Below are 10,924 nucleotides of genomic sequence, written 5' to 3'. Positions count from 1 at the left end.
CCTCTGGGCATGGGGACCTGTCCAAGGAGGAAAACACAAGAAGTTAGGGGAGACTTCTCTGAGCAAAATCCAAGCCATTTCCCACACCCCCGCCCCTGCTGCACACCCCCCCTTTGCATTTTCCAGGAATCCTTCCTCAGCTGCGGGGCTGAAGCTCTGGTGGGTGCTGGCTGAATGTGGCGTGAGGAGCAGGTCCTGGATGGACACCCCAAGGAGAGAGCCAAGCGTCCTAACCATGGCAACTTATGAAGGGAGAGTCAGCTCATCCCCAGCCTCACAGACTGCATTGCCCAGAGCTGCACAGGTTCGAGGAAAGCTGGGACACCTCCTTGCTGTGGACACATCTGCATAGGAGGACCCACAAGGTCTGTGCCTGACTCTGCAGCTGAAACTGCCATTCCCAGGAGCCTGTCAGCAATACCAAGAGCATCTGAGCAAGGCAAGGAGAGAGACAGATGGGCACTGAGGGGAGCCTTTCCCTTACCCAGCTCTGCACACCCCTCCCAGACAACAGCAATGCAGGACAGTCGCCCTCAGGCCCTGGTCAGCGGGAAATGGGCACGTGGCAGGAGAGATGCACTTCATCTCTTCTGCTGGTCTGCTGGACGAGGAGGTGACTAACGGCCTAGAGCCCACGGGCTAAGGGCTGTGCTGGGTGGGAGAGGAGACAAGAGGGGTGTTGCCCAGGGAAGGAGTCTGCACTGCAGGGCATGGCTGGGAGGTGCCCGTATCTCCCCTGCAACAGGGTTTCCAGCAGCATTTCCCTCCCTCCCTGCTCATGTCTCTGCTGCCTGGAGCTGCCTCCCCAGCTGGGAGCTGTTTCTTTGGCCCCATGTTCCTTCCCTGCCAGTGCTCACAGAGCCCATCCTAGTCCCCGTCTGCACAGCTCTGCCCTGCAGCCACGCTGTGTGTGCAGGGCTCAAAGAACAGGTCACACAAACCCTGAGGAAAATGCAAAGGTGATGCTGGTTTTATCTGTAGGCTGGTGGGGGGTGAATGCGCTTGCTGAGGTTCCTAGTAAACCTCAGCGTGACATTTTAAGAGTCTGAGACCCTGCTCTAACCTGCATTGGTTTCCATTCCCACCAAGCCGAGCCAGAGAAAAGTGGAAGCACAGGTTCAGGAAAGCACAGACTCCAGCAGGAAACCCCTGCCCTGAACATACTCATGAAACGTCCCCTCAGAAATGACCTGGGCATGAGCTGGAGCTGTGAGCAAACCTGACCCAGGCAGCAGCCTCTCGACAGCAGAAGGACCCTGCTATGCTGGGGCTCGCTCCTTCCACCCACAGCTTCTCCCCACAGCGCCATGGGGAACTCCCTGGGCAGGCTGAGTGCTGACCCTGGCAGGCGGCAGAGTCCCTGCCCCAGCACACAGCCCCTGGGGTGCAGGGACCCTGCTCGCAAGGACAGCCCTGGGCACCCCTGCCTGCACACCCCTGCAGTCCCCCCCAGCAGAAGGCAGCCCTCATGCCCTGTCCCTCTGACCATGCAGCAGGGAAGCCCTGCTCTGCAGCACGTCCTCCTCCTCCACACCAGAGAAGGTGGGAGAGACCTCCGGAAATGTCCCACAGGCTGTGGCATGTGCCAGCTTTTGGAGATCTCTCCAGGCACTGCCGCTTCTTTGCCCTGCACCCGGAGACTTACCGTGTCAAGGGCTGTGAAGGTTTCTCCTCCCGTTCATTCTCAGCATCCTCCCAGCCCAGACTGCCTCTAACCACTCTGTGCCTCGCTCCTCTCCCCTCGGTGCCTGCAGGCAGTGCCCCCAGCCCTGCTGCGCTTTGCAGAGGAGCTGCTCCTGGGCAGAGCTGTCTCTCTGCAGCGCTGCCCGCTTGCCATGAGCTCCCTCCATCCCAGGAGCCCAGCCCAGCTCAGTAGCAGAGGACCAGCCCAAGGCACCACTTGCTCTGCCCCCTTGGGGCTCCCTCCACGTGTCCCTGCGCCTCCAGGGAACCTGCTGGGAACAGCCTGAAGCCATCACTGATGGTCCCTCCCTCAGCTGGGGAGAGACACTTCTTTCCAGCAGGGGTATTTCTCCTATTAGAAAATATTCGGGCATGAGAATCACTTTTTCTGTCCCATATTTAGGCAGGATTTCAGGAAGGTGACAGGGAAGGATCTAATATTCCATGCTGGGGAAAATGTCTTCACTTCGATGAATTTAGTCATTGCATTCTGGGTTTGTAGTCCTAGGCCTCCAAAGACATTCAGCAATCTTTTGTCCTTGCCATGTCTCTGCTCTGAAACAAAGCCTTTGCACACACGGGGTCGAGGACACTTGGTACCAGGACCCCTTATGGCAAGTCAGAGCTTGCCTGGTTCCACAGCGTATGTGCTTCAGCCCTGATGTGCAGCAATGCCCTCAGCCAGGGCCACAGACATGGTGAGCTGGAGCCGTTCATGTCAGAGACCGAGCTGTGACACTGATGGAATGAACTGCCAAGGCATGGTGGCAGAGCTCAGTGCAGCTGCTCTTCAAGGGCAGCATCCTCCAGGCACAGCAATAGTCCCGATCGAAACTGAGTCTAGACCTGTAAGGCAACTCAAGGGCACCATAAGGAGTGTTGACTCCTTGAGGAAGAGTTAAAGAAGAAACAAAGACACTGTGTGGCCACTGCTGAATTTCATAGGGATAGAGGAGAGATTCTCCATGTCCTCTCATCCTCCGTCTTCACCAGCAAGGTCTCCCAGGCCTCTGTGACTCGAGGTAGGAATCTGGAGAAGAACAGCCAGCAGTGGATGGGGATCAAGTCGGGGTCACTTGGACTAATGCAATCTTTACCAGTCTCTGGGACAGGAGGGGCGGCATCCCAGGGAGCTGAGCGAGCAGGCTGGTGGCACAGTGAGGCCACTCTCCATCATCTCTGAAAGGTCACGGAGACTGGGAGAACTCCTTGACGCCTGGCAGCACCCAAATGTGGTCTGCACTTTTCAGAAATGGCCAATGCCTGAGCAGTGGAACTAAAGGCTGTGCCCCAGAGCACGTCCACTCAGATCCCACCTCTGGGGGTCTGGAAGAGAAGGTGACTGCATTTACCCAGGGTAGATTGTGCCTGGCCGGCCTCTTTGCTTTCTGTGATGAAAGGACAGGACTGCTGGACTTTGGGAGAGCGGTGGTGGTCTTTTCCCTGGAAGTCAGCAAGGCATTCAGCAACATCCCCCACAATATTCTTGTGGCCAAGAGAGGATATTACGGTCTGCATGGGTGTATAAACAGATGGGTAAAAAAGAAGCTGGATGGTTGGGCTTGGAAGGATGCTAGATATAGGGAGAAACTTTTCAGTCATGAGGAAAGTCAAACTCTGGAAGCTGTTTCCCAGGGAGCGTGCACCAGCTCTGTCCTGGAATGTGAACAAGATGTGTTTGGATAAAGGCCTGACTAATCTGGTCTGACCCTGCTTTGAGGAAGAGGTTGGTGGAGACACCTCCTGAGGTCCCTTCCAGCCTGAAGGATGCTGTCCTTCCTTCCCCTTCATGGTTTCAGGGTAGAGGAAGCTCTCAGGTTCTCCCTGACCCCAGAAATAATTCACATCAGGTGCGGGGCTGCCTTACAAGTACCTCCAAACAGCCCTGACCACATCTTTGGCATCCCTTTTCATTTGTCCCAACCCACGTTCTTCTTTTTTACTCTCCTAATACCCTTCCAAAAAGAACAGCCTACCTTGGTAATCCTTTCAGAGCAGGTTTCTCAATAGGTGTCAGCAGCCATGTACAGAGTCTGCACATCAGCCAGGCAGCAAAGCCACCATCACAGAAATGGAGACGAGGCACTTGACCAGCTCCTTCAAACCAGGAATCGGTATGCCATGCCACCTGAGATTCCCTGGAACCCTAAGCTTTAAGTGCAGAGAAGTGTGAGTCCTCGTCAGGTATCCTGGCTTGTCTCCTGACCCATGTGGTGCTTCAGGCTGTGGACAGAACCGAACCCAACTTTATGACTAGGTTAGTTCCATTTCACATGCTGACATGCGGGGCAGATGAAGGGAGCTCACAACTCCAGGCTCTCTGCTGCACAGGTAGGACTTTGGGAACTGGAAGTGCAGGTACTGGTGGTGTACCACTAATTCAAAAACACCCTTGAGAGCTGCTCTATTTTTCCTTGGCTCCAAAGCTCACCCTGCTCAGATTTTGAAAGGACTACTTCAAACCTCTGCAACCCAAATCTCTACAGCCTTCTCTCATCGAGGGTCTTGTACCCCAGGAAGAGGAAAACTTCCAATTCAGGCATCAACCCATTGCCCAACCTGCCTGGAGAGCCGGGACAGTTGTGCCACACAACAGCCAGCCTCAGAGGGAAGCTGGAGGTAGTGTGAACTGAAGGGGTTTTGACTCAGATGCAAGCTCAAATCCTGAGCTGGCAGGACAACGTTGGCTGCAGTTAGACATATGATACTTGTCATGACTGTGAGCTCAGACCTCGTTGGCAGAGGTTCTCACACGTCTCACTGAGGAGGGCAGGGTGTCGGGGAGGTGGGAGCACGCTTCTGTTTCCCTGATCCCAGGACAGTGCCCAAACCATCCAACCTTGGCCTCTGGCATCCCATTACATGCAAAGCTGGTGGGCCTTTTGTCCATAATCATGTTAAAATGCATCAATAATCCTTCAAGTGCTTGTGTGATTTCCCTAAGGGTATCAGTATTTAAAAAATTAAGAAAAAATTTTTTAAAAGTTTAATCTGCCTGAATATAAACACCTGCAACATAGCAGTCTGCATCTGTGGGTGCCCTTCTGGGCAGTGCCCATCAGATCGGTGTTTGCACTCTAAGGCATGATACCCCGTGCCCAAGTACATATCGAAGTGGTTCAGATGAAGGGCGGTCTTGCACAAGTCACCCTTTTTCTCCCCAGGTGGCATGGACGCTGCTGGTTTGCCTCTCCAGAGAGTGGCAGAGGCTGGATCCCCTTCTCAGGACAGACTCCTTGCCAGAAAGACACAGCCGTGGGGGGAACTCAGCAGGTTTTTATGGCATTTCACGCAGCATCCGTTTTGATCTCTTTGGTGCTTTTCTGTGACGGCTCTTTCTGCACAGACGATCATAAACAGAAAACGGTTTCATAAGAGATGGTCAAAAAGGCCCTGTTGTGGATAAGAAAACTCACCATGAGCTCTGGAGCGAGCGAGGAAGTTTATAATGAGCACCAGGAAGAACCAAGAAGCTCAAGGCCTCTTCTGAAGAGCGAGAGGCCCTGAGCAGCAGTGATTGGCCATGGGTAGGTCTGGGAGAGAGGGTCGGGGGATGTCCGGGAGAAGCAAGGGGATGGCTGATGGCTTTAGCAAATCCTTACAACCATGCCTGAGCCCAGCAATGGACAGCAGTTGATGCCTGCAGGTGGAAGAGGAAGAAGAGGAGGATTGTCCTGGGAATATGGCAGGAAGAAAGGCCCTTCTTGTACAAACAGGGATGATAGAGACATTTCCATCCTGTGCGCATGGCTCAGCCTGGCAGAAGGGGAATGCCCACTGCTGGGGGGAATGTGCTCAGTAGTGCCCAATGAGCTGACCTTGATCTCTTTTCTTCCTTCACCCCCCACGCTTGGATGGACCTCAGGCAAATATCCATGAGCCTGGAGAACGCACAAACCTCCTGGGCTGATGTCCCATCACATTTTGGTTGATTGAGGAGCATTAGCAGGGCTTTGGAAGAAGCTGCACAGTTTGTGGAGAACTCACAGCCATTGCAGAACCTCAGAAAACCACAGCTTTGTGTTTGAAGAATGAGTCAATGAGGACAGAAAGTCATCAGTAAAGCTTGGGACATGATGGGGTGAGAGTGAGGTGGGGAAGCAGGGCTGGTGGTTAAAATCTGCAGAGAAAGAGGCACAGGCACAGAACAGTGTAGGACAGCCTGTGGAGGGGATGGCCCCTTTGTGGGGGCTGGGACCCCCCAACAGAACTGAAATCCTTGTCCTTTCGACTATGGCTGCTGTCTCTTCCACTGTAGCCCCTGAGAGGACACCAGTTCCTTACAGCCCCAGCACTTCCTTGCCTCCTCACCCACCCTCCACACAGCCTGGGAGGAGTCCTACTGCAGCCCTGCACTCGGCATTGCATCCCCACATCTCCCTGCTCCCTGGAAGAGCCCTGAGCATCGCAGGAGGGAACGGATCCCCATTCCTAGGGCATGGGGGTCAGCGCTTGAGCATCTGCTTGATGAAACACATCAAGGCCTTTCACAGTTGCCTGCACATCTGATCTTCAACCTGTAAGCAGTGCCTCACCATTCCTGCTTCACCGGCCCCCAGAGACAGTCGCCTGTCATCTCATTCCCTCCATGATCTCTTCAGTGATGGCCCTCAGGGGGACTAAATAACACCTGCAGAAACTTGGAGACGTGCTGCTGACTTTTCCTTCTCCAGAGGCCAGTTCAGTCTTCTTTCAGTATCTGCAGTTCAGGAACTTGGCACCAGAGGGCTCATTAACATGCAAAATGCCCTACCCAGCCAAGTCTCTGGGCATAACTTTCCTTCATTCCTCTGTTCTTATGTGGTTAATGTGAGAGGTTTCAGGAGTGTAGTCAAAGTGAAAAGTTTTCAATACTAAATATCAGTAAGAAACCATTTCTTCTTTTTCCCCTTCTTCTTTTTCTGCTTACACATTCAGTGATACCAGAAAATTCCAACTGATATTGATCCTCAGCATCTCCTAACGGAGGCTGAAGATGTAGGGAAGTCAAGACCCCGTATGTCAGACTGGCAGTCTTTGTCCCTACCTCCAACCCCACCATTTCTCCCATCAGCCCCCTGGGACTTACAGCACCTTTGTTCAAACCTGAGCTTTCTCCACTACAGTCCGTAGCTGCGTGTTTCAGCCCATTGGCACCAACTCCCACCCGCTTTGCTTGGAGAACGAGCTGCACGCAGACACAGAAGGATGTTTCTTAATTCCAGCAAACAAAACCAAATGAAGGTATGGTTCAATAAAAAATAAACCACTCTCCTCTGCTGTCTATTCAGTCCACCTTACCTCCTCTGAAGTCCACTTTCCACCGTGGATGGCCTTAGACCAACAGAAAACACGTTTGTGTCAAGCACAGACCCCAAGAACCCCCAAAGCACTCCCTGCCCCAAACTCTGTTTCTCCATACTCACTCAGAGCGAGTCACACGCTGAAGTCATGAGCTCCCTTAATGCACAGAGGGAAGCAGAGAGGCAAAGTGAATGGAATGCTCTCATTCTCCTCCAGTGCTGGACACCTTGGGGGCAATTGTCCAGGCTTCCCTTCCTACTCAAGGGAGAGAAAGGAGTTGTCTCAACTGAGATGCTTTGGCCTACCCTGCCTGTCCACCAGCTCCTGCTCCAGAAAGGCTCCTGTCAGCCCAGGGTAACATTTCCTAGTACCATGTGGGGTCTTCAGCTACCCCTGGGAATCTTGGTGACCACCTCAGTGAGGGCAAGTGCATCAACCCCTGAAGGAAGATGTTAGGCAGAAGTTGAAACATGTGCAGAAACGACCTCGGTGTAATAAGTGTTTAAGAAGGCTTCATCTTGACAGCTTTGACACTGGTCTGTAAATTCTCATTATTTTTCACAGACCATGGACATGGACCAGCAAGCTGATGACACTTTCTCTCCCTCGATGTAAATACAGATTTCTACATCCGGTCCCTTTTCAATGGTAACATTTGATTTCGCTCAAGCAGCTACTGATTTGATTCCTGTCCACTGATGGCTGTTTTCCTCTGGAGTCCTGCCTTGAGGCGCAAAGGCCTGGGAGACCTTGCTGGTGATAAGAGCACATCAAATATCTCAGATCTATCCATGCCTACTCTTACTAGATTTAGGAGTGATCCCATATTATCTTTGCTTCTTCTTGAACTGTCCCTGAAGTAGTAACAGCTCATTATGGTGCCCTTGAATTTACTTTCAAGTTTCAACTGAGTTTTGATAGAGACCATTTCTGTGCTTGGAGGATGCTGTCCTTGCAGACCAGCTGCACTGAGCTCAGCTGCCCTTCAACGCTGCTGACCACGAGACCCCACCAGAACTCCGCAGAAGAGGCCAAAGTCTGCTCCAATGATGTCCAGCATCTACAGCCTTCAATTCTCCTTCCTCATATCCCTTGGGAGCTGGGACCCCACTGTTTCAGTGTCAGGACAACCAAGGCTTACACTGACCTTCAGTTCATTGGCCAGCTCTCACCTGCTTGCAAGTGTCAGATCCAGGTTTGCATTACATTTGCTGGCCCATCTGGCTCCAGCTCGTCCTGGCTGTGCCCCTGGCTGAGGGCATCAGTGCACATTTGGGCTGTAGCACTGCAGGTGCAGCCCCAGGCCAAGCTCTCACTTGTCTTAGGCAAACCTGGGACCAAGAGTCCCAGCCCCCATGTGTGCAAAGGCTTTGCTTCACAGCAGAGACATGCCGGGGTGGAGAGCAGGTGGAAACAGAAAGCTGAACCTGGGTGCCAAGAGAGTGAGCAAACCCTGCTGTCCCCAAGGGCAGAGAGGACCAGGGCTGGGAAGGGCAGCCCTGGCAAGACATGGGTTTGCTGTTGGTGGGGTCTCTGCTGTCCCCGAGGGCCTTTGGTGGAGGTGAAGCTGATCTCCAGGAATGACAAGGTGCTCCTGACCGGCCCACTGTGACAACTGTTGGTCTGGTCCTTGACTGTGTTCTCCAGGGGGTGAGGGAAGGTTGGTGGAGAGAAAAACCAGAAGTCTGAAGGTGTAGGCACACGCGTGGTGACCCTGGTGTGATGGGCTTCCTATCCATGGAGTGCCCTACCTCTACTGGAGAGAGAAGGGACGGACCTTGCCACGCTGCAGGGGTGGCAATCAGTTTCTGGCCCAAAGGCACTGGATCTGTCGCAATGCTGCCTGGGTGTCTGTCACACCCTCGCTCTGCATGGAGATGGCTTTCCTGTGTAGGACCATCGCTGTCCCTGCCAACTGCATGTCGCTGTGTGTGAGAGCCTTGGCACCTCACCTACCATTACAGGCCTGTAACTGGCCTTACATGGAATAACTGCCCTGAAGTGGATTGGGCAATGCGAGAATGTTCAGGACACCACCGCCATTAGAGTCAATGGAGATCTAGTCAACCTGGCGGATGGGAAAGACAGAGAGGAACTGAGCTCTCCCTGTGGTACATGACTCCATCAGATGAATCCCTGCGTAGGCTGCCCAGAACATAAAGAAGAGAGACAGGCTCCATCATCCTAAATGTGGGCATCTGATGCCATTTCCACTGGCCAGAGAGATTCACCTCCAGCCTCCAAGAAGATGCCCCCAGATGCTGCCCTGTCTCTCAGCATTGCTCCACTAGAGCTTGCAGCTAGCTCCAGGTATCTTGGACCACCTCTGGCACTCCAAATGTCCCCAGGTCTTTGCATGTGACCACGTCAGCCCTGGCCTCCATCTCCATTAATTAGCAGGGAGCTGAGAGAAGGAGCTGACATGCAGGTGTCTGCTGTGTGCACACCTGAGCTGAGGCCAGAGGAATCCCACCTCCTGTGGGCTTGTGCTGTGCGTGGGGGGCAGCTGAGCCCACTTCTAGCCCCAGGGCCACAACCATGGAATGGGGGCTGAATCCCTTCCCTCGGCAGTGCTAAATGAGATCCTTGCCTGTCCCTGTCCGGGTGTCCTGTCTACAGATGGGCCAATGAAAAGGTGATTCCTGGAGCTGACTCTTCTTCAGATGGGAGAAATGCCCCTGCTGGAAAGAAGTGTCTCTCCACAGCTGAGGGAGGGACCATGAGTGATGGCTTCAGGCTGTTCCCAGCAGGTTCCCTGGAGGCGCAGGGACACGTGGAGGGAGCCCCGAGGGGGCAGAGCAAGTGGTGCCTTGGGCTGGTCCTCTGCTGCTGAGCTGGGCTGGGCTCCTGGGATGGAGGGAGCTCCTGGCAAGCGGGCAGCGCTGCAGAGAGACAGCTCTGCCCAGGAGCAGGGCTGGGGGCACTGCCTGCAGGCACCGAGGGGAGAGGAGCGAGGCAGAGAGAGGTTAGAGGCAGTCTGGGCTGGGAGGATGCTGAGAATGAACGGGAGGAGAAACCTTCACAGCCCTTGACACGGTAAGTCTCCGGGTGCAGGGCAAAGAAGCTGCAGTGCCTGGAGAGGTCTCCAAAAGCTGGCACATGCCACAGCCTGTGGGACATTTCAGGAGGTGTCTCCCACCTTCTCTGGTGTGGAGGAGGAGGACGTGCTGCAGAGCAGGGCTTCCCTGCTGCACCGTCAGAGGGAGAGGGCATGAGGGCTGCCTTCTGCTGGGGGGGACTGCAGGGGTGTGCAGGCAGGGGTGCCCAGGGCTGTCCTTGCGAGCAGGGTCCCTGCACCCCAGGGGCTGTGTGCTGGGGCAGGGACTCTGCCGCCTGCCAGGGTCAGCACTCAGCCTGCCCGGGGAGCTCCCCACGGCGCTGTGGGGAGAAGCTGTGGGTGGAAGGAGCGAGCCCCAGCAGGGCAGGGTCCTTCTGCTGTCGAGAGGCTGCTGCCGGGGTCAGAGCTGCTCACATCTTCAGATCACTACAGGACTTTCCCAGAAGACTTTTAAAGAAGAATAGAAAGGCCGGGGCTACCGGAAAATCAAGTGTCCTGTTCTTTCTATCTTCTACTCTGGGGTTTCTGGGTGGGCAATGGGACATAGAAATTAATGTCTCATGTCAAGAAGAGGCACTGAATTTCCAAATCTGTTACTCTTGGAGGTGAATAAAATAGGGAGTATGAGAAATCAACACACCGTGGCTTACAGACAGCATCAGTACAACTTCTCCAGGCTCATCAGGTTTGGTCTGATGATCCCATCAGAGCCTGCATGGACAGAGAAGACATTGTGCAGTGCCCTGCTGCTGGGAGGGGTCTGCAGGGCAGAGCTGAGCACACAGCGGGTGGGATGGGGTCTGTGAGCACCGACAGGGAGGAGAGGTGGGGACAGGGAACCAGCTCTCGGCAGGGACAGCTCCAGGCAGCAGAGACCTGGGCAGGGGGTGGGAGGAAGCT

Source organism: Calonectris borealis, unplaced genomic scaffold (assembly GCF_964195595.1).
Source record: "Calonectris borealis unplaced genomic scaffold, bCalBor7.hap1.2 HAP1_SCAFFOLD_35, whole genome shotgun sequence".
NCBI lineage: Eukaryota > Metazoa > Chordata > Aves > Procellariiformes > Procellariidae > Calonectris > Calonectris borealis.
This window is presented reverse-complemented; position numbering follows the sequence as displayed.